Here is a 24136-nt window from a genome sequence, read left to right as displayed (position 1 = left end):
ATGCTAGAAATAAGCACGTGAAGCCTTTTTTGTGTATACGCATGGCATGGAGGTAAAATGATGGGGGTTTGATAGGGATGTTGTGACACTGGATTGTGGCTCTCTGCAAAAACATTCACATTAGACTGGGAACCCCACAGGGATGCTGCAAAGCTAGCCCCCCAAGTTTCTCTACATTTGCAAAAGATTGAATTTTCTCAATGGGAGCCTCTGTGAAATGGAAAACTACTATAAATGAATGTATTGCATTTGAGAACATTACTTATGTGAGATCTGGAGCTGAAAAGAGCATCTTTTGTTTGAAGGTGAGAAATTGCTTCCTTTAAATGCTCAATTAACTGCAAAGCTGTGGTTGGGGGAATTGATCGAAGCCCCCCATCTCCATTTAATAGTCATTTAGGAGTTTGGCCACTTGAAGAGGCAGCACTTATGTTCTATGAGGCTGAAGCTCAAACCAGTTTGGAAGCTACATCCCTTGCTGAGGGAATCTTTATAGTAATGCCCAGATGTGTGAGGCTTTGTAGCGCTTTGTGGTTGACTTCACATCCTGTCTTTTTGAGCGCGTCTTTCATGTTCAGGGTTTCACGTGTCTAGAAGAGTAACTTAGAATAGAGGCCACCAGCATTTTTGGACCAGCAGACACATTTTGAATTTTAAGGAAGAGCTGGGGACACCAGTCACAAAATGGTGGCCATGGGGGTGTGGCATAACGCAATATGGCTGCTGCGGGGGCATGGCATAACACAAAATTAGAGAGAGTACAGCCACTGCTACTTCACGTCCCCTAGTCCTGAACCCCAACCTCAGACATACCAAGGGAAGTCAGCTATGCCCTGCTGAAGTCGATTGTGGAGTTCACACAATATTGATTTCTCTGTCTCTCTCACACAGTGATGTGTTGCTGTCCATCAGACACAGGGAGCATTCCCCAGTACCAGGCAAATGAGTAAAGGTAAAGGGACCCCTGACCATTAGGTCCAGTCGTGACCGACTCTGGGGTTGCAGTGCTCATCTCGCTTTATTGGCCGAGGGAGCCAGCGTACAGCTTCCGGGTCATGTGGCCAGCATGACTAAGCTGCTTCTGGCGAACCAGAGCAGTGCACGGAAACGCCGTTTACCTTCCTGCCGGAGCAGTACCTATTTATCTACTTGAACTTTGACGTGCTTTCGAACTGCTAGGTTGGCAGGAAGGCAAATGAGTGGTGCTTTCTTAATTGTAGCTTGAATCATATTGATGTAGGAGGGATAGGGAACTTATCTGGATGCTTGGGGAAGGGAGAAATATAAAACACATCTTCCACACATGGCTACCAGTGTTTGGGTAATGACATTTAATGAGATCTGCAGGATGAGAACACAGCTTGCAGTGAAGAGCATGCTGTTGCGTATGTCAAATCCTTCCTGCGCAATGCTGAAGAGGATGGGGCGGGTGGAAATGGGAGGAAAAGTTGTACCTAACAGGTTAAGTGGCTAGAAATATCTCATCAGCTCAAAAGTTACCTCTTTTTAAAGAAGCAGCCCCAAATACTGGTGTGATAACCATAGCTGATTTTAGAGCTGAAATGAATATTAGAAACTTCTTTTTTATTTGTTTATTTTTTAACTGTTGAGATGAATTGGAAGCTTTGCTGAATATGTTCATGACCTTTAAATATTATTTTCCAGAGGGCACTCAAAAGGCATGAACAATTTTCACCCAGTGGTGAGTGGGATTTGTGGAACTTTAAAAATAAAAAAGTCCATTTCTGAACATTAGTGCATAGTAGTGGGCTGAAAAAGTGTTTTAAAATAGGTTTATTTCCACATCAGCTAACGACAACACAGAAAACAGATCTGTGCAAAATAAACTAATTGCTGTGGAATTGGAAATGGTGTGGCATATCTGGCAAAATAAATGACTGTAACTCTTATTCTCAGATAGGTCATAATTACATTCAATCTCCTTTGCATCATTTGAAATGCAATGAGGCCATAACAGTTGTGGCTGCTCTTCTGGAAATGAGGACATGTGTAAATTTTTGAATGGTTTGTTCTCATCTTCATGTTATGGCTTGTTGTGTTGCTTAAATGTCTGTGTACAAAATAAGATATTATGAGATAATACAAAAAGGGAAAAAACGAAAAGGCAAATGAATATCAGAACCTGTTGAAGCATGTCCTCTATTCCTATCTCCTATCCTTTCCTTTGTTCAATTAGTCATGACTTAGGGGTGGGATAATGTAGGGGTGGGAAACAGTGATACTTGTGGGAATCCCCCTCACTTTTCAGTTGTAGTGTGGTCTAAATCAAGGAATCCCAATGTATTCCCCTCTCAGGATGATGTCAGTGCCTTTAGATTTGCAGAGAGAGAAAGAGAAAGCGAAAGAGAGAGAGAGAGAGAGAGAGAGAGAGAGAGAGAGAGAGAGAGAGAATGCTCCATGGATCTCCCTATTGTGTTTAGAATGGTAGGTGCATCTAGTGCTATGGCTTAATTTTCCAAGGCACATTTTAAAGCCCATTTCAGCACACTAATACACTATGGCACACAATTCTGGAATTCCTAGAGTATTTAAAAGCTCCAAAAGATGGTTATTTCTGTCCAAGAAGGTACCATAGTTATTACAAGACAGTAGATATTATTCTGCATTATACAAATTGTTTAGGGCTATAAGCCTGAGGCTGAATCCTTTTCATTAAAGTTCAGAGGTGAGGGGAAGAAGCTCTTTCCCCCCTTCTGCTTGCCAGCCCTCATTACAAATCAGCAAGTAAGCTGAATGAGTACTTTTTGGCCAGAGAGCATGTGGTCCTTAAAAGTCTCATGGATCAAACTTGGGAAGCCAAGTGGCTTCAAATTAAGTTAAATGTGTCCACTTCTGTTTATGATTCTGTCAGGCTAAAGCTCAGCAGCATTGCATACGAAGCTACCATCATGTTGAATATGCCTGAGGAGATGGGATGGAATTCTGGACCAGACTGGACAGAGAGGAGTGAAAAATTAAAGGAGACACCAGTGTGGTCAAGACTGACCAGCAGAAGAGGGATAACTGGAGAGTGAGTAACTTAGGAAAAGGCCTGTTGAGATACATTAGTTATATGATATCTGATGGAACGGAGGAGCTGAAATATATCTTATTATTAACTATTTAAGAATTGATTCTCAAAAAGCTTTTTTCTTTATGGAGGTTGGTTTTTGTGCTGTAGTCCCAATGAAAAGTGGAGGGCCTACACTTAAATGGGCCTACACGAGAGCCAGTGTGGTGTAGTGGTTAAGAGCGGTAGACTCGTAATCTGGTGAACTGGGTTCGCATCTCCGCTCCTCCACATGCGGCTGCTGGGTGACCTTGGGCTAGTCACACTTCTTTGAAGTCTCTCAGCCCCACTCAACTCACAGAGTGTTTGTTGTGGGGGAGGAAGGGAAAGGAGAATGTTAGCTGCTTTGAGACTCCTTCAGGTAGTGATAAAGCGGGATATCAAATCCAAACTCTTCTTCTTAAACAAAAAAGTCCTGCAGAAAATGCTGCAAGTTGGACATTTGACAGGTCCCCAGTTTGCTGCTGATAATTGATTTTTCTAATACATCCACAGCTCTCTCTTGATCGGGGGTAGTAAACCTCTGGCCTGGGGGATGAATGGGGGCCTCAAGATTTATTGATGGAACCCATGGGCCACTCACCAGGAACACCCGTCACTTTTCCTGCTCCATGCTCTCTGGCTTGAATGTGTCTTTGAACTGTGAAAAGGCCTCTTGCTTGTTTGAAAGGATGGAGATATGTGTTTTGAGGAGATACCTTTGAATTTTGCCTGGCTAGAATGTAGCCTGTTGTACAAAGCTAAGGGTCAGTGAACATTGCTTCACCCACTTTTGTCTTTGGCCACACCCATCACTGTAATGTGGTTCCTAGGAGCTACTCGCTAAGGGAATGTGGTCCTCAGACTAAATAAATGTTCCCCGCACCTGATCTCATCCTCTAACCAAAGATGGAAGCATAGAGATTTCTTTTCCCTTCCCACATTTTCTTGTCATGTCATGCTTTCCCCTCTTCATTAGAAGCGATACTATGGAAAGAACAGATTTTTTTTATCCCCCAATAGAAGGACCATCAGCAGAATGTTCTCATACAACTTTCCAAGACTGCACCTGTGCTTTCTTAGTCCCCAAACTGCTTTTTAAATCAATGGAACCAGAGAGAGGGATTTAATGCAGTATGTGTAGCAAGCTGGGTACAAACAAGAGGGTTTAAAAGTGCTCTTGAACGCAGGAAAGACTAAATAGCACATAAAAAATGTCTGGAGAACATTTCCATGCAGAAAACATTTGTGCCGTGAATATTCAGAAAGGTTCTTTTCTCTCCCCCTCCCTCCCAATAAGAACACACATTGAATAGAAGAATCCCATCAGTGAGTAACACAAAAGAAAAAAAGTAACAGCAGGAGTCACAAGAGGCATAGATAAAGGAAAGACCGGAAATAATTAGGCCCAGCTAAAAGAATGTGTTAGAGATAGCAAGGGTCTAAGACTCCTCTCTGAGGTATTTACTTTTAGATTTCTCAAAAGTTGAGCAGTCAATAAAGAGAGTTTGTGTGTGAACCAATAATTGCCAAGCAAGAGAAAGTAGTGGGAAATGATCAAGAGATATGTGGCGGCTGTTTTCAATAGTGTCCGTTCACCTGTTGCATGGTGGGCGACTCTTCAGTGATTTCCCCATATATTTCAAACTAATAAGACTCAGTCTGATGTATTATAATAACTTTATGGAATATTTGCTAGAAACAAAGATAACACAGCTCTTTCCATAAATTTGAGCGCAGTATGAACACAACGCTAAGCCCTCAGTTCATTACTCCTGTTAGGGCCTTGTGTAAGGCTACCACTTAACTCATGCCCAGTTAAAATGTATCTTTGTATGTATAGATGGGAATTTAGAAATAATAATTATAATCTAAATAGAAACACAATACAGCTCAGCATAGTGGGGAAGACTGAAACCTGTGTACTGCTCAATCTGCTGCCCATGTCAATTTGTTGATGGCAACTTCAAGGTTCCCCCTCTACCTTCTTATGACTCTTTATTGTTCAACCAGATTTGGACTGGATAGCCTTTCAAATGTAGAACTGTAGGGCAGAACTCATAGCTAACTTAGTCTTGAGTAACCTTCAAATAAAGATGTGGGATGAAGATTTTTCAACCCAACCTCCTTTCCATCCTTTGCTGGAGTTGAAGCCTTGAACTAATGCTAGAAATGAGGAACAGAGGGTAGAATATGGAGCATACTATGTTGATCAGGCAATGGCTGAAGACCAGATTCCTAGTACTTATATCAGGCTGGTTTAGAGCCTTCCTATTGAATGCCATACACAGAAGCTGATTACTTAAATCCCTATTACTCTCTGTGCTCAATGGAAAGTCTAAGGATTCATATTTCCAGGGAGATCACTAGGCTCAGTCCCAGCCATGGCCCACAAGATGTCCAGTTCAAGTAGCAGATTCCCCTACAGCTTCCTTGATCTTCAGATCTCAAACGTTTACCTACCCCATGATGAAACTTCTCTTGCTTTGAAAGAAGAGAAATAATATATTAGCATGTTTTCCACAAGGGCAGGCATTGTATTGATAAATAATTAAAGATGAATATCTTTCACAGTTATTAATCATCATTAGCATGAGAAACGCCAGACAAAAACCTGGTGCATAGTTGGGAAGAAATAATGAACTGAACAATCTCTCATGGGTAATGCTGTTCAAAAAGATCAAATATTACTCCTACATGCATATAATGGATATAGGAAAAATGCTAGTGTTCTGTTACCTACCTGTGGTGAGGATTACAATTACTGTCCAGTGGCCAACTCGAGGGAGTAAGATCAACTTTTTCAAAAGGAAAAGTGTTTTACTATTACTCTCCAGGGCAAAATAAAACACTTTATTTTATTTTATTCAAATATCATGTTTTCAGGCCTTCCAGATTTATTTTCTTATTGATTAGCAACTGTAATTCTTTTGCTTACTTAGCTACAGAGCCCCTGGTGAGTATTACCAGAGTGTATGCTTCCAGCTCTTCAATAATGAGAACCTGCTTTCTTGCCTGTTAGGGAGTGAAAAATTTTCAAGTGCCTTCATCTCTGCTTCCACACAGTGGCTGGGTGTTCGTGCCATGGTTTAGGGTGGGTTAGGTTTATTTATGACTCAAAAGTAATGCTTGATGCTTAAAAAATAATAATCCAAGGAAGATGAAACCTGCACCAGGAATAAGAGCACAGACATTTAAAATATATTTTGGGGTATTTTGGGAAATTCTTTCATCATTTCCTGAAGAATAGAAGAGCCTTGCTAGAACAGGTAAAAAGTGCAGTTTCCAAGTAAAAAGATAGGTCTTTATTGAAATACAAATATGTATAGGGACAGCCACAGAAATAAGGAGAAGGCTGCAAAGAACCACATCCAAAGCAATGCTTTTAATACCATTCCAAATTGCACATGTCATTTCTATTAATCAATCAAAGGATCACAGCAATCTTAATAGTCACAAACCTGATGTCATCATCCTGAACCAATCAAAATCATTTGGCTCTTCAGATTGGCCCTCATCATAATATCATGTGATTACATATAACCATTTTTTGGTGTCTTCCTTTATTTGACTAATTTTCCTGTTCATTAAAAGGCTTCCAGTGTCCTCTTTCATGTGTCTACAAAACAATTCACGATTAATCACAATTGCCATGCCTAGCTGATTTTATTTTCAGGCATACCACAGCCACCATAGATTCTAACAGTTTATTCTTTTTAGTATTCTGGAATGGCCATTCATTATGTACAGTACCTGAAAGCAGCTAGTTCTGTACTGCAAAAGGCAGTTACAGGGCCTTTGAGTTTAGATAGGCCACAGACTCAAAAGAAAATGGAAAAACATAAAATACAGTTTTATGAAATTATTATTTTCTCCAACACCAACTCCCACCAACCCCAGCCAACAGGGCAATGGTCAGGAATCATGGGAGTTGCAGTCTGACATTAGGAGGACCACAGCTCTCCCCCTTTCCTATCTAGTCCAGCATTCTGCTATAGGCAAATGTTAGGGTTTCAGTGACTTCCATTCTCGTTTCAGTAAGTCCTTCTTAGAAATGGGTCAACATCTTGCTGAATTCAGCTTGGTTCATACCTCAGTTCATACCTCAGAAAAGCAGAGTACATGTGAACATATATAACAGTCCCAGTTTAAAACGATTAAAGCAGTCAGCAAGGAGGACTTCAAAGTCAGCAGCAATGGATTGAAAACCTAGATCGTACTCTCAAAGCAGCCTGAAAAGAAAAGGTCTTCATAAGTCACCTGAAAACAGATAAGGAGGGGGCATAATAGAGCTCCACCAGCAGGGATTTCCATTGTCTTGGTGCTGTCACTGAAAAGGCTCTGTCCTTTATACCAGGCTGTCTAAACTCACAGGCAGATGGGACAGACAGCAGGGCCTCAGCCACCGTTGGTAAAGCCCAGGCAAATTCATATGGCAGTAGGGAGTTTATCATGGATTTTCAACTACAGTAAAATCTGAGGTGAATCTGGTGGTTCTGCTTGGACAAAACATCTGAACATTTTCAGGTGGGATTAAAGCCTACAGATATTTACTGAGGAATGATAGAAGGGGGAGCAGAATATTCCCAGCATGATGCTTCCCATTGGACAAAATGGATGGCAAATGCCCCAAGTGAGATTGCACAGCCATCCTTTAAATCCGCTTCTTGTAAGATGCAAAGCTGTTTTAAGAGCCTCGGGTAGCTATTAGAACTAGAGGACCATGTGCTTGAAATAAATCAGTTGGGGTTTGTTTTCTCACAACGTGGTTTGAGTTCCTCTTTCTGCCTGTCTGCCATCAGCAGACAGCTAACTTCTCCCAGCACTGAACGTCCTTTGGTTCTTTGTGCTCAAAATAATAATAGGAGGACCTGTGAAAATTCAAGGCAAACAGTGTGCTCTTTTTGGAAGCGAACGTGAGGTGAAATCTCACCGTGGTTTTCTGGGTGCTAAGGAAGCCAAAATCCCTCCAACCCTTTGAATTAATACGAGCAGAGAACTTTCATTTTTCTTCAATGCTGACTGGTATATTAAAGCAAGAAGATTCTAGGTTAACCAAAACAGTGTGGAAAGGCTAAATGGTGTGCTATAACAATTAAGATTTTTAAGATTAATATTTATAAGAAGATCATAACTGTGCACACTGTAGCTGATACTGTTTTGTGCTCTCCATTTCTTAAAGTTGTTTTAAAATGTTTTTATATTGTGTAACCCATCCTGGAACCTTAGGTTGAAGGGTGGGAAACAAACAAACAAACAAACAAACAAACAAACAAACACGTTGGTAAGTGCCTAATCCCCCAAGGCTGGTTCCCTCCTTTCTTTTGTAAAATTTAACATCAAACAGATGTCATACGATATGGCTCATAGAATAACAACCAAACATTCAGAAAGGGGAAATCCAGGAAATTGCCCCCCCCAAAGGTACCCCACCTCTGACTCATAAGAACCCAGCTGAGAGTGTCAAATATGTTTATTCCCATTTCTAACAATTGTGTGAGTTTGGCCACCTTGTCTGCAATTCCCATTTTGCAATAAAGCTCCATGTATAATTTCTTTCATCATGCTCTATGTCTTAATGACAAATTGCAGCCACTTTGAAACAATCCTGGCTGACAGTGGAAGTGGCTACTGAATCTTAATATTCAATTTTTAGGAATCCATTATCATTGCTACTGCCAAGAGGAGAGAAATGTCACACCAGCATATGTCTGAAAACTACAGTGGTTTTGAGACTTCCGGGTTGGCGCCTCTGGCAATGGCGGAATTCCTCTGATCGGGAGGAATTTGCTTCGTGGAAATTAGGGTCTGGCCGCCACGGCGAAGGCGGGGACCCACAAAAAATCACAGGCGGGAGAAGCCTGTGAATGTGGGATTCGGCTGGCACCTTTTGCGCCTCCCCTACCCGCGGGGAAACCCGGTTTCGGGGATCCGGAGCGACGTGGGGTGAGTGGCGCGGTGCTTCGAATTGACTGCTTCTTTCACGGAGTGAAGCCGCATTGCTGTTGTCGGAGAGCGCTGACTTTTTCCTGTGGACAATTTGATTTTAAAACAACTACCCGTGAGTAGAACGGAAGATTGGATTTTTAAACGTATTAATTTGGCACCGAAACGGGGAGGTTTCAAACAGGAAGTCCGCCTTCCCCTTTTGTAAATAGACTGAAGCAAAGAGGCTGCAAGCTAAGGTATTGGAAAGCCTTCTGTAAAGAATTAAACTTCCATCGGCTAAAATTATTAACCCCCCCTTGGAAGCAGGAGAAGAGGGGGGAAATTTTGGATCATGTAAGCCTGCAGGAGAGAGTGAAGAAAGTTAAATTACCACCACTCTGAACCTGGAAACGGGCTGCTAGTAAGACTGACGTTTTGGAAATGCTCATTGACTGTGAATAGATCGTTCGTTGACAGCTAGTTAAATAAGAGAAATACATTGTTTCCATGGTCTCCTTCTGCGTTTAAAAAGGAGTAAAAGTAACTGAAAATTGAAACTAATTTTATTGCTTGAACTGTGCTTAAAAGGATTGATACAAATAGAAATTGTTTCCCCCTAGAGGAAGCCTTTGAAATTGTTACATGAGCTGAGCTGGGGGAATTTCCAGCTGCAAGATAAAAAACTGTGAGAATCTGGGACTGACCTTGGAGCGCTAAGAATGTTGACAGAAGAAGCCTTAGTGGTTGCATTATGTAAGATAAATGATTCATTGGAACAGCTCCATAAGAAGACGGATGTGATGACCATAAAAATTGATAACTTGGGACAAAAAGTGACTAATTTGGGACAAAAAGTGAATAATATTACAGAAACTATTCAGGAATCGACACAGGGATCTACTTTGACAAGGCAAATTATGGAGAAGGCGGGGGAGAAAGTTGTTGTTGTTGAACCTAAAGTAGTACAAGTGGAGAGGGAGAGAGCCCCAGCCTTACAGATGCAATTTGATGACTATAAGTTGATGCTCTTTATGAGTGAATTTAAAGAAAGTCAGATTTTTTAAAAAATATATTTATTAAAGTTTTACAAAAAGAAAAAAGTTACAGAGTAAAAAAGAAGAAAAAGGAAAAGTACAAAAAGTACAAAAATACATGGAAAAGAAAAAAAATGCAAAATACAGAAAAAATAAATAGGAAATAGTTAAAAACAAATCAATCTTTTCATATCTTTTCATTTACTTATTTCCCCGACCTCCTCACACCTCCCTTTTTTGTATTCCCGTTCACATGGTTAATTCAGCAAATCCTTACCCTTTTTATTTTTATCTTAATTCTATATCTCAACATATTATAACTTTATATTTTCATTCGTTATCAATCCATTTTTACATATTTTTATTAACCTTGTTGCTAAGGCCGCTTCATTTCAATCCGACATCATTTTAACATTCATTAATTTTACAATGTTTCTGCAAATAGTCTTTGAATTTCTTCCAATCTTCTTCCACCGACTCTTCTCCCTGGTCTCGGATTCTGCCAGTCATTTCCGCCAGTTCCATATAGTCTATCACTTTCATCTGCCATTCTTCCAGGGTGGGTAAATCTTGTGTCTTCCAATACTTTGCGATGAGTATTCTTGCTGCTGTTGTAGCGTACATAAAGAAAGTTCTATCCTTCTTTGGCACCAATTGGTCGAGCATGCCCAGGAGAAAGGCCTCTGGTTTCTTCAGGAAGGTATATTTAAATACCTTTTTTCATTTCATTATAGATCATCTCCCAGAAAGCCTTAATCCTTGGGCACGTCCACCAAAGGTGAAAGAATGTACCTTCATTCTCTTTACATTTCCAACATTTATTATCAGACAAATGATAAATTTTTGCAAGCTTGACTGGTGTCATGTACCACCTGTATATCATTTTCACAATATTCTCTCTTAAGGCATTACATGCCGTGAATTTCATACCTGTGGTCCACAACTGTTCCCAGTTAGCAAACATTATGTCATGTCCAACATCTTGTGCCCATTTAATCATAGCAGATTTAACCGTTTCATCCTGCGTATTCTATTTCAACAGCAAGTTATACATTCTTGATAGTATCTTAGTTTTGGGATCTAACAGTTCTAACAATTTTGATTTTTCCACCTGGAAGCCAATTTTTTTATCCATATTGTAAGCCTCCCTTATTTGATAATAATGAAGCCAGTCTCGCACTTTATCTTTTAATTTCTCAAAACTCTGCAATTTCAATTTGTCACCTTCTTGTTCCAAAATCTCCCAATATTTCGGCCATTTGGCCTCCATATTGAGTTTTTTCTGAGCCTTCGCTTCCATCGGTGATAACCACCTTGGGGTTTTATTTTCAAGTAAATCTTTGTATCTTATCCAGACATTAAACAATGCTTTCCTGACAATATGATTTTTAAATGCTTTGTGTGCTTTAACCTTGTCATACCACAAATATGCATGCCACCCAAAAACATTATTGAAACCTTCTAAATCCAAAATGTCTGTGTTCTCAAGAAGCAGCCATTCTTTCAGCCAGCAAAATGCTGCTGATTCATAATAGAGTTTAAGATCTGGCAGGGCAAATCCATCTCTTTCCTTTACATCAGTTAATATTTTAAATTTTATTCTGGGCTTCTTGCCCTGCCAGATAAATCTAGAAATATCTCTCTGCCACTTCTTGAAACAATCCATTTTGTCCAAAATTTGCAACGATTGAAACAAAAATAACATTCTTGGCAATACATTCATCTTTATAACAGCAATTCGACCAAGCAAGGAAAGCTTCAGGTTTGACCATATTTTTAGATCCTTTTTCACTTCTGACCAACATTTCTCATAGTTGTCTTTAAATAAATTTAAGTTCTTTGCGGTCATGTTCACCCCCAGGTATTTAACTTTCTTAACCAATGTTAACCCTGTCTCCTTCTGAAACCTCTCTTTCTCAATCGGTGTTAAATTTTTCTCAAGAACCTTAGTTTTTAACTTATTCAACTTAAATCCTGCCACTTGACCAAATTCTTGAATCAGATCCAATACTCTTTTAGTACAAGATTCTGGCTCCTGTAGTGTCAATAGTAGGTCATCTGCGAAAGCTTTCAATTTGTACTGTTTGGCACCGACCTGTATACCTTTGATCAGATGGTCCCTTCTAATCATATTTAGCAAAACCTCCAGAACCGAAATAAAGAGCAATGGGGAAATTGGGCAGCCTTGTCGTGTCCCTTTCTCTATCTTAAATTCCTCTGTCACCACATTATTAACTATTAATTTAGCCTTTTTTTCTGAGTAAATTGCACCTATACCATTTTCAAACCCTTGACCAACCCCCATCCCCTGAAGATTTTTCTTCATGAAGCTCCAAGAAATATTATCAAAGGCTTTCTCCGCATCTACAAAGATTAAGACTGCTTTAGTGTTAATGTTCACTTGCAACTTCTCCAAAATGTTAATTATATTCCTTGTGTTGTCAGACAAGTGTCTACCCGGGAGAAAGCCAGCTTGGTCTTTATGTATCTCCTCCACTAATCCTTTTTTTAGCCTTTTAGCCAAAATATCTGCAAAAATTTTGTAATCCACATTAAGCAGGGATATGGGGCGGTAGTTCTTAAGTTGTGTCTTTTCAGACTCAGTTTTCAGTATAAGTGTAATATAGGCTTCCTTCCACGACTCTGGCACTTTTTTCCCCTCCAAAATTTCATTGCAGACCTCCTTTAGTGGTTGAATTTACCAATCTTTCAAAGATCTATAATATTTTGAGGTTAGGCCATCCGGCCCTGGAGATTTGCCCAACTGCATATTCTGGATGGTACCTTCCACCTCCTGTTCTGTTATTTTATAGTTCAACATTAACTTATTTTCTTGAGAGATTTTTTGTAGTCCATTTGTTTTTAAAAATTGATTTATGTCAGTTTCTTTCTGTGGCCCTTGTGTATATAACTGTTTAAAATACCTCTGGAAACATTTTCTGATTTACACTGAATTCTGTATATTCTTTCCTTCCACTTCCAAATTGGTAATAGTGTTAAGTTTTTGTCTTTTTTTCATTTGCCAAGCTAGCAGTTTCCCACATTTGTTAGCCAATTCAAATGTCCTTTGTCTCATCTGTTTGATTTTCCATTCTATTTCCTGGTTCATCATTTTCATATATTGAACTTGGTATAACTTTATTTCTCTCAGAATCTCTTGTGACTTTGGTTTCGCTCTCAATTTCCTCTCTCCCTCTTTTATTTTCTCCAAAATTTTATCTTTTTTCTCATTTTGAGTTCTCTTCTTTATTGCATTCTGTTGAATTAGAAACCCCCTCATAACCGCTTTGCTTGCGTCCCAGATTACTCTTTTTTCCATAGTAGTGTTCATATTTATCTCAAAATAGTCTCTCAAGATTTTTTGGGCCTTCTTAGTAACCTCTGCATCTCTAAACAAGGTGTCATTCATCCTCCATCTGAAGGAACCAATTGGTGTTAGTTTCATCTCCATTCTCACAGCATTATGGTCGGAGCAAGTTTTAGGGCATATTTCCGCTTTTCGAATCTTGGGAGCCAGTCCTCTAGTTATCCAGATTTGGTCAATTCTTGTCCATGTCATTTTGGCTTCAGAGAAGAAAGTTTCCTTTCTACCCAAGGGATTCTTTGTTCTCCAAATGTCAATCAAGTCCATATTGTCAGTCATCTCAAAAAAAGTTTTTGGTAGTCTGCCATCTTTGGTGACTACCTGTCTCTGTGACTTATCCATGTTTGTAGATACCACTCCATTCATATCTCCCATCATAATAATGTTGTAATCCATATAGTCTAACAATGTCTCGTGCAACTTCTTAAAAAATTCAGATTTCCCCTCATTTGGTGCATATACTCCTACTATCAGAAATTTCTCTCCTTGTGTTTGGATTTCAATTGCCACAAATCTTCCTTGGTCATCTTTAAAGTAAATTTCGGTGATAGGTTCTCTTTTGCATAAATTACTACTCCTCTCTTTTTAACCTTGTCCGATGAAATAAACTCTTGACCCAATCCTTTATTAATCAATACTTTCCTATGTAGCCTTATCACGTGTGTTTCCTGTAAGCAAATCAAGTCCAATTGTTCCTTTTTCAATAAATGAAAGACTTTTTTCCTTTTCTCCGGGGAGTTAAAGCCATGAATATTCCAACTTAATAATTGCAGAGACATGGTGTATTTATTTTGCTTTTCCTCCGACTGCACCCAGTAGTTGTTCTTGTTCTGTCGGTGGTATCACTTTCTCTAGCTTCTCCAATCCCAAAGGTAGTGGTACTATGTCTTGTATTCCTGGTTTTAATGCTCTTGGCTCTTCTTCAGCTTCTTTTTGCAGGTCTTCTCCGTGCTCTCTCAAAAATTTTTCTTTATCTTCCACTGATCTTATTTTAAACTTTCTCCCTTTGAAGGTAAAAGATAGGCCTTGGGGGAATTCCCACCTGAAAACAGTTCTATTTCCTCTCAACAGGGCCACCAGATCTCCGTAATTAGACCTAAGATCCAAAAGGTATTTCAGGATGTCCTTAAATATCTCCACTCTTGATTCATGTATTTCCAAAGTCTTCTGGAAGTGCAGACTCAATATTTTGTCTCTCTCCTCTTTTGTTTGGAGGGTAATCAAACAGTCTCTCACCCTGTTCTTTCTCCCCCCTCTTCCAAGTCTAAAAGCGCTTACAATCTTGAAATCTTGCTTATCTAAGTCTAAGTTCCAAAAGTCTGCAAATTCCTGCGTAAGAAAATCACTCAAACTGTCTTTCTCAAGTTCAGGTACAGCCCTGATCCTTAAATTTGTCTGTTTTTCTTTCAATTCAATCATAGACAGCAACGACCTGTGATCCTCGAGTTGCCTACATATTGGTGGTATCTTTTCCTCTACAGCCAATGCTTTTTCCTTTGCTTCTTCAGCTGTCTTTCGATTCGAAGTAGATTCCTGCAGCAGTTTCTCAATAGATTCTGTATTTGAGTTCACCTTCTGCCCCAAGTTATCGATGCTTATAGTGTTTTGGTCAATTTTAGTTGTTGCTTCAGCAACTTGTTTGCTTAATTTTTCCAAGGATTCATAAATTTTTCCTAATGCTGAAGCTAAACCCTCTTCAGATGCCATTCCTTTTAGCCCAACTTGAGCAGAATCTTCCCCTAGTGGAGCAGAAGGGCCAGATGCTGATGCTCTTCGCTGCTGCAGTCTAATTTTTCCCAATCTTGTTGTTTTTTCCTGAGGCAAGTTTGCCATAACACTTTATCTAGGGATCAAGGTCAATCCCACGGCCAGAGCTTGTTTTGTAGTGGAAAATTCCCCTGACCAGTTTAGAGTGGAAAATTCCCTGGCCAGTTGTAGCAATTTCAAAGTTCCTCTAGGGGGACACAGTAACAGTCAAAGCTTGTTACAATAAAATAACTTTCCCAACTTTCCCAAATCCCCCCTTTAATGAAGTAAGCAACAGTTTCAAGTCCAGAGAAACTCTTCAGAATCAAAGTATCTCTCTTACAGAGTTAGCTGTCAAAAAGTTGCATTGTCCATAAACAGCGCCATTCACAGTACGGCTGTTCTATTGTCCCTTGACAGTCAGTTCCCAGGCATTAAGTGGTGGTCTTTGTTCCCTTTTCTCTCTTTTTTTGCAGGCAAAAGATACTTCCCCCTTTCCCCTCCCCTCTCCTGCAACTCAGGGAGGGAGTTCTCTTATATTGATGTTAGGATTTTAAAGCGATTTTCAAGGTCTTGGCTTAGACAGTCTTTGCTTTGATCTGTTTACAAGAAACGGAAGGCAGACTTCCTGTTTACACCTTCCCGCTTCGGTGCCAAATTAGTACTTTTTCCCCTTATTCCCCGATCTTTAAACTTGACCTACTCACGGGTAGTTGTTTGATAGCTGAATTGTCACAGGAAAAAGGTCAGCGCTCTCCGGCAACAGCTGTGCGGCTTCACTCCACGGAAGAAGCAATTGACTCTCAGCACCGCGCCAGACACCCCGTTTCACTCCGGAGCCCATAACCAGGCTCCTTTGCAGATTGGGGGGGGGGCGCTGAAGGTGCCCGCCGAGTCCCACGGTCACAGGCTTCACCCGCCTGTGGTTTCAGAAGGGTCCCCGCTTCGCCGTAGCGGCAAGACCCGATTTCTGGGGATGGCGCCGCCTCCGGAAGTCTAAAGAAAGTCAGATTTTGAGGACTGGAGCCCTGCTTGGACTGGAGAAGGAAAGTTGGATAGATCCCTTCATGCAGGGATTTACTGACTTTTGGGACCTGGACTTGGGTCAGGAGGAGACTGGAGTTGTGGGGACCTCCAGATTTGGAGGAACTTTGAAATACGTCCTGAAATATCCTTTGAATCTTGGTTCTAACTATGGAGATTTGGCTGACCTGTCGAGAAGGAATAAAAACATTGCTAGGTGGGAATTTCCCCGAGATCTACTCTTCAGCATTAAAGGAAGGAAAATAAGAACAAAATCAGGAGAAGACAAAGCAAAGTGCATGTATAAATATGAAGAAGACCTGCAGAAGGGACTTGGAAAAGAGTTAAGAGCCTCGGACAGAAGATCACCAGGTTGATGGACTATATGGAATTGACGGAAAAGACTGGCAGAATCCGAGACCAGGGAGAAGAGACGGTGGAAGAATATTGGAAAAAGTTTAAAGTTTATATATAGAAATAATGTAAAATTAATGAGTGTTAGAAAAATGATGGAATGGAATTATATGGCTTTAGTAGAAATGTTATAATGAATTAAGCATAAATAAGTACTATAGTATTAATGGAAAATAAGGTTAAAATATGTTAAGATAACTATATGACAGAAAATAGAGAAAGATGGAAAGGATTTGCTGAAATAATTAATAGAAATGGAATACAAAAAGGAAGGTGAGAGGAGGTCGATGAAACAAGGGAATGAAAGAGAGGGTATTGAGATGGTATGATGTGTGTGTTTTGAATTGTTTTTGCTTTCGTTATGTTTAATGTGTTAATGTTGTGTTGTGTATTGTTTATATATTGTATTGTTTGAGTTCCCATGGTTTGAGTTCACCCCCAGAAGTGCACTCTATTGTCTCTCAAAACAGATGGGTGCCAACAACATTAGCTGCTGGTTCTAGGGATGAAACATTTTAGATCAAAGGTGGACCATGGACCACCGGTGGTCCACGAGGTTCATTCACATGGTTCATGGTGACAGCTCTGTGCAATAGCAGCATAACTATGTTTGTGAGAGAAGAATGGCGGCTGAACTAGTTGCTCTGTCATCATTAGAATCTGATGCTCTGCCTGGAAGGTGAGTGCAGCAGATCAGAAGTAACCGTGGCTGGTGACAAAATGGGGGAAGGCCATGAGAGGGTGACAAAGCATTGGAAAGGAGTGAAGAGTCAATACATGTTAATGGAGGGAGCAGCAAGAAAGTGGAAAAGATGCTAAGAGAATGCACACAAGAGAAAGGGAAAGAGTCAGAGTGGGAGTTATTGGTTTATAAATAAAATATCCAAACACAAAGCAGGATGAATGCTGAATCTGACCTATGTTATTGTATTAAAATTTGAATTCTGCATGCATATATATATATATATATATATATATATATATATGCATAGCACTTTAGCAGCTAGCACTGTGTATTACAAAGAGCATCATTATGTGGTCTGCCAAGACCCTCAGAAATTTTCAAGCGACTGGGAGGGGGAGTGTGGGAGCCAGCCTTCTAGATGTTAAGCTAAGTATCTGCTTAGTTGCGGCTGCTTTTACCTTTTTATCTTACATTGCAGTGATGACTTTTCCAATTTTTATATAATGCAAACTATCTTGAAAGGGCATTACCCAGAAAGGTGTCCTCGAAAGACTGTAAAACAAACAAAACAATAATATTTATGTTGCGTAAATGGAGCTCTCCGGGCAAAAGATTTTGATTGTTTTCTTGCAACATTTGAATAGATGCATACGTGTGCACAGGCAATGGCTGCATTGTGAATAGGGAAGCTACCTTCTTCTTCCCTCCAAGTCTCTGGCCCGCAGAAGTAAACAAATGAAGGACTCGCTTGCACATTCATGTCAGTGTGGCGGCATCTGTGACAATGATTCAATTCCAGCATATTGGTCCCATCACAGCCTTCTGCGCTATAAGTAGGTGTTCCTCGGGGATGCTTTTCGTGCCCAGCTTTGAGTTTCACACAAGATCATCCCTGTGCACAGCCGTAAATTAGAGCAGAACATCCTGCTTTGTGTCATTTCTGCCTTCCTAGTTTTAATTAGCTAAGTGCCGGCCTCTGGTAAAGCACTCAGAGGTACTTCTCAGACATTCTTCTGCATGAAGCTGGTCTACACTGGCAGGGGGTGGCAATGGCTTGCTGCTTTTTCGAGCCAGAGTCTCTGAAGGCTGGTCCCCCAATGCTCTTCTCTTCTCATAGCAAGATGGCTTGCCTGAATTATTTGCCATTAGCAAAAGCGGGATTGCTTTATTCATTTATTTTTAAAGTTATTCTGCCTGCCTGAACGTCTTCTCTGCAAATCGAAAACCAGCTTTGGACAATCTTTTAGTGGTCTCAAGAGGAAAAGCAGTAGATATACTGTTTTCCATTCAGATTTCTTTAATCTACATTTTATTTTCTTCTTTATATTTATTATGCAGACTGGTGGTTAATCTAGCTATGAGGATTGGGCTTAAATCCCAGCTCATCTATAGTGGTCCTGGGGAGAACCTTACTTCTCAGGTCTGATTTGAATGCTACTGCTGAGGTCTATCTCACCATATGACCATGACGACATTTGGATGATGAAATCACATGGATCAGCCAGGTCACTGACAAACACTATGCCTTGGGCTCTTAATTTGACCACATGAATGCATATCCTTGGAGCTACTTAATGTCTAAGACACCTTTTTCTCTTCCTAACTACTAGGCACTCTTCTCCTCCAGATAGTAACATAGGACTCCTGGGGTGTGTGTGAAGTTATAGGCAGGAAGAGGATGTGGAGGTATGTGGAGCCTTCCTCTCACCATCCACCAGGCTTGGCACTGCACCTAATGCTAGCTCCAATGAAAAAGGCAAGGCAGATATCAGAAGAGATTTGCAAGGGATGAAGTTCCAAGATGGAAGGCTTTGAGTGTTCCTCTCTCTGGCAGCTGAGGCTTAACCTGGCCACCACCATTGCCACCTTGTGCTTTGGGAAGAGGAAAGAGTGCAGAAAGTTCCATTGCACAAGAGGAAATCCTTGCACTAATGGAATGTGCTAGCTGGATACTGTCCACTATCTTTAGGGTGGTGGGCAGTTCCTTAGGTGGATTAAAAAAGCAGAGTAGCTGTATTTCTTAATTGTTTTGAGCACTCAGGAAAACATCTTGTCAATACTGAATGTGAGAAGGGTGGTGGTTGGAGATATCTACATCACACCGAGCCCTGGGGTACAGGAACAGGGTCCATGCGAAGGGAAGAGGGTGGATGAGATGTTGGGCACATGGAAAGGTGAGCAGCAGCCTCACTATGGCTTTGTAATTATGGGAGACAACCAGGCAGAAAGGCAGCATGCACCACCCCAATAATCTCCCGGGAGGAGTAGAGACTTTAGCAAGAAAAAAGACCTGCTCGGAAGCAAAGTTCTAGTGTGCCTGAAGATGGATGGAAAATGAAATGGATTTTGCTCGGAGAAGCTGCACTGAAGAATTCAATGAATTTCTTTCCACATCAGAGGAAACGTGGAGACAATGGAGCATATCTGCAAGCTCACCTCTTTCTTAGGCTCTGTGCAAACAGTTTCTCTCAAGGCATGTGTGAGGGACATCATCTGCACCCTCCACACTAAGCATTATTATAAACAGATATTGCTTGCAAGGGTTTCTGCTCATCAACCCATGCAGCAGCAGAGCTGTCTATTGAGCAATGAGGAATTCCATCGTCCACATTAGGTTAGGACTATTGGTCTAAAACTGAGTTACTCTTGGGTTAGGAATATACACCTGCAACTGCTCCTATAGGCATGTTTCAGTTCTGATGTATTAAATGTTTATTTCATTTTGCTTGGTGGAGATTTGGGGTTTTTTTGGGGGGGGGCACAAATTCTGCATCATCTTGAATGGAGTTCTCTGACAAGAGATGGCAGGGGGAATTTTATGATATGGAAGCTACACTTGGAAACTTGCTTCCAGCCTCTGCTACATCAGGACACCTATTTTTACTACTCAGATGTACATATATTAACTCTGAAACCTCTTTATGTCTTCTCAGTTAACTGATGTTTATCAAGGGTGAGCTGAGACACCCTTGTGTGTGTGTTTTTTGTGTGTGTTGATGAATCTCTCTCGTTTAGATTCCTCTCTCTGTGTGTGAACTCATTTGAGTTATTTTGAAGCTTTTCTTCTTGTTGCCATTTTCTTCCTCCTCCTTTACCCTTACAATCTTCTTTTTTAAAATTTTTAAATTCAAAATTAAAACAAGACATATTAGTCAAAAACATATCATCCTTGTCCCCCCACATTTTCCCTCCCTCCTCCCACACAAAACCCACCCACCCCCACCCCCCGACTTCCCTCAGTTCCAGTCTTTGGTTTCTCTGAGACTGCTGTTTTCTGCATGTTACAAAGTTGTATAGATCCTCAAACTATTTAGCTGATTATTATCAATAAAAAGTTTGTGAATGTTTATTCGAAACCTGCCAAGGAGTCCAGTTCACTTTGTTGCGTCTTCAGAACTTTGTAAAGGGTTCCCATTCATCCTTAAAGTCACAGTTATCCTTGTCCCGTAGCTTATATGTCAGTTTTGCCAGTTCTGCGTAGTCCGTCAATTTTTCTTGCCATGCTTCTTTAGTTGGGGCTTCTTCAGCCTTCCATCCTTGTGCTACCAGAACTCTTGCGGCCTACCCTTACAATCTTTAGTCACATTTACCCATGTTTGCTGTGGAGAGAGCCAAATGGAGTTTTGCCAATGACTGATGTCACAGTACTACAGCTTGCACACTGACAGCTGATGTCACAATGTGACACCTGATGCGATGAGGCCATGTATGCTTATAAGCAAAATCCTGTGAGTTTTTACAGCCAGTAAGGTTAAATGGCAAATGAGTCTCAGAATTGGGAGGGCAAAAGAAGTAGGAAATAAAGCCCCAAAAAGCAGCTACAATCAGAACAACCAAAGGATGCCATATCTTTTGAGGTGAGCAACTGCTGGGAGTTGCAAAGAATGTGCTATTTTCACAGGTTCAACCATCTTTCGTGGTGGGTGTCATTGTGGCTGGGCATCCGGGCTCTCACAGAGATCTGGCTTGGGGACGCCCCCCCCTTGTGCCAACCCCCAGCTGCATCATGCCCCGCCCAGCCAATCAATGCCGGAGGGTAGCGTGGCTGTGGGAGTTTTAAACCGTGGCACGGCTGGGGGGGGGGCTTCCCTCTTTCGCTTCCTTTATGCGTTGGTATGACACGACCTTGCTATGGCCACCATATTATTGGGGCTGGGTAGGAATTGGCACCAGCCATTTTGTTTTCCCCTACCTTGTAGCAATCTTCACAACTTTATAAAGTTAGGCATTGGGTAAGCCTTTGTTTAATGGAGGGGAGGTTGTAACCTCCACCTGTCCCTCCTCTATAAAGGTATCCTGTTAAAGGGATCTGGGTGTGTGGATCCTGTCCAAAGCCTGGACGTGGGCTAGGGCCATGCCACAACCCTAGAGGGTACCCCTCAGGGTGCCCCTATTTGTGGCTTACCCTTAGTTGTACTCCCTGCAAATGGGCAAGAGTCAAGATATAGCCTGGCTTCACCCAATGCCTAAGTCAAACCGTTCACATCTGTAACCAATAAAGTTGTGGTCAATTTTAGCCCATAACCCTAAATAATTGTGTTGGTGTGTCTATTAATCAATAGGGAACTCCGGGGCATGGGGCCTTGGCACGCAATGAATGATCAGAATTTGAAAGTATCTTATGCAGTCCTAGTGATAACCAAAGTTGAGGTTATTTTAACCCTGTGTTCAAACCCTTTGCCATTCTGTTGGCATCTGCAGCATTGAAAACTGCTTGTTTTCAGTTACTTACAATTGTGGTTTTATGGCTTGATCATGCATTGCCATAATCAGTCCTTCCACGTCTACAGGAGAAATAAACTCCACTTTTGGAGCTGCTTCCTTGATAAATGTGCATCTTTCCTCCTCGAGGCTTGTTGGGTAGTGGCAATGCGTTTTCCCCAGATTCTCAGAAGCAACCTTCTTTGAAATTGTTTCAGAAATTGTTTTTCTAATTTGCTTGGCTCCAGAGGGGAGTAGCTTTTTTATTTGCTCTCACAAGTGCTTGCAACAGGGAATAATCTATGTTCTGAAAACTGGTATTTTAAAAATAATGATTTACACAGAGCAGGCAGAACTGCACTGTGCCTCATGGAGGGTCTCCCTCTTTCCACACACACCTTACCCATTGCCCCCCCCCATTGTTTAGTTCACATTGTGTATGAAGGGCTAGGAGGATGCATAAAATACAGAACTAAAGACAGATTTAAAACACTAATTGCCAAACATCTTTTCCACCTACCCCTCCAATGACTGCCCATTTTAGGTTTCGGCTCATCACTAAAAGATAACCAAGCTCTAATTTCAGTAGACTTCCTATTTACAGAGTTAAAAATTCGCCCTCTCTGGGATTCGTAGTAGATCAGTGGCATTTTAATCTCTGCGGATTCTCACTTTGCAATGCAAGCATCCAAATCTGACTCTTGTGAATTCCTCCAACTCCAGCTTCTCAATATGTCACTCATCCGCATGTTTGTATTATCTCACTTAAAAACTCACGTTTTCCTTATAAGGTATTTCACCTTTGCCATGCATACACACGTGTGTGTGCCTTTGTGCTTTAATTCCTGAACTGCTGTTTCCCATCCACACCACACACCCCCTCCCTTCACTGCAGACCATCTGAGCATGGCAAATTTGACAGGTGGGTGGGCCAAACTCCGGACTGCTGGGATCACCTTGGGCAGGGGCAGTTAACAGGCACGGCAAATCCAGCAGGCAAGGGGTGTCCCACGAAACAACTGACTGGTGAGGGGCAGATCTGAAGCACAACCAGTTGGATTCCTCTCCCCTCTCTCACATGAGCATCCCATGGAGTAAAAGATAACGGTAAAGGACCCCTGGGTGGTTAAGTCCAGTCAAAGGCGACTATGGGGTTGCAGCACTCATCTTGCTTCAGGCTGAGGGAAGCCAGTGTTTGTCCATAGACAGCTTTCTGGGTCATGTGGCCAGCATGACTAAACCGCTTCTGATGCAATGGAACACCATGACGGAAACCAGAGTGCATGGAAATGCCGTTTACCTTCCCACCACAGCGGTACCTATTTATCTACTTGTACTGGTGTGCTTTCGAACTGCTCGTTTGGCAGGAGCTGGGACAGAGCAAAGGGAGCTCACTCTGTCGCAGGGTTCGAACTACCGACCTTCCAATCAGCAAGCCCAAGAGGCTCAGTAGTTTAGACCACAGCACCACTCGCATCTCATGGGGTAGGATAGGGATAACCTGTCAGGCAGGCAAAGTCTCTCCTGCTCTTCTAATTATTCAGCATTCTTCTCCAAGAGGGAGGGAAGCTGCCAACTTTCTGCAGGCACCTGCTATGCACCCAAGCCCTCCATGCAGAGCTCAGACCCACAGCAGACTCATCAGAGATGAGTAGGAAGAAGAGCACTTTTACCAGCTTTTTTTTTTAAAAAAAAACTTTTCATATTTTAAGTGCATATTTATTTTGCAAAGTGAGCATGTCAGCAGTGGGATGTGGGTGATATTGAAGAGAAAGCACTAATTTGATTGAAATTCAAGCAGCTTCAAATACACATTCAGCGCTGGAGTGGGCAAGCCCTGTATTGCAGCTGTTCACTGTTTTGCTTTCATCATCACGTTTAAAACCTGCTGTCTTGTATTGCATACCTTCACTGTCACCGTTTCTCCGCTAATTGTATCCTCAGAGTAAGTTGCAGTTTTCTTGGGGTGGGGAGCTGGGGGTGATTTTCAGCCGGAAAATTATGTGAGGTGGGGGGAAGAGTTAAAAGGGCCCTCCATCTAGTTTCTCCCTATGCCTGCATTTTGAAAGAGAGAGGGGAGGAAAGAAATCAAGGAGAATCCATTCATTTCAATGGGTCTGCTCTTAGAACTTAGTTGTCTACAACTCTTAGACTAAAAATGATATACTAATTACATGCTGCATACCTGTGTT

The 24136-nt window shown here is 41.3% G+C and overlaps 2 long non-coding RNA genes across 3 annotated transcripts in view; one reads left to right on the top strand and one right to left on the bottom strand.

Moving 5' to 3' along the window:
• LOC310763025 overlaps window positions 1–4546 on the top strand; it is a 33858-nt gene extending 29312 nt beyond the window's left edge. Inside the window, exons 3-4 of one of the 2 annotated variants that reach the window (XR_014548391.1) lie at window positions 2873–3031; window positions 4350–4546. This is a non-coding gene — a long non-coding RNA (uncharacterized lncRNA). Of the gene's footprint in view, window positions 1–2872; window positions 3115–4349 lie in introns of those variants that run through there. The other variant, XR_014548392.1, reaches the window with a different exon arrangement.
• Window positions 4547–7142: 2596 nt separating this feature from the next.
• On the bottom strand, window positions 7143–17791 carry LOC310763061. Its single transcript, XR_014548442.1, has 3 exons — window positions 17702–17791; window positions 7812–7920; window positions 7143–7309 (listed from the first exon to the last, which is right to left on the bottom strand). It is a non-coding gene; the product is annotated as an uncharacterized lncRNA (long non-coding RNA).
• Between the last annotated feature and the right edge of the window lie 6345 nt (window positions 17792–24136).

Source organism: Podarcis filfolensis (assembly GCF_964270895.1).
Source record: "Podarcis filfolensis genome assembly, chromosome: 5".
NCBI classification, from domain to species: Eukaryota; Metazoa; Chordata; class Lepidosauria; order Squamata; family Lacertidae; genus Podarcis; species Podarcis filfolensis.
This window is presented reverse-complemented; position numbering and strand designations above follow the sequence as displayed.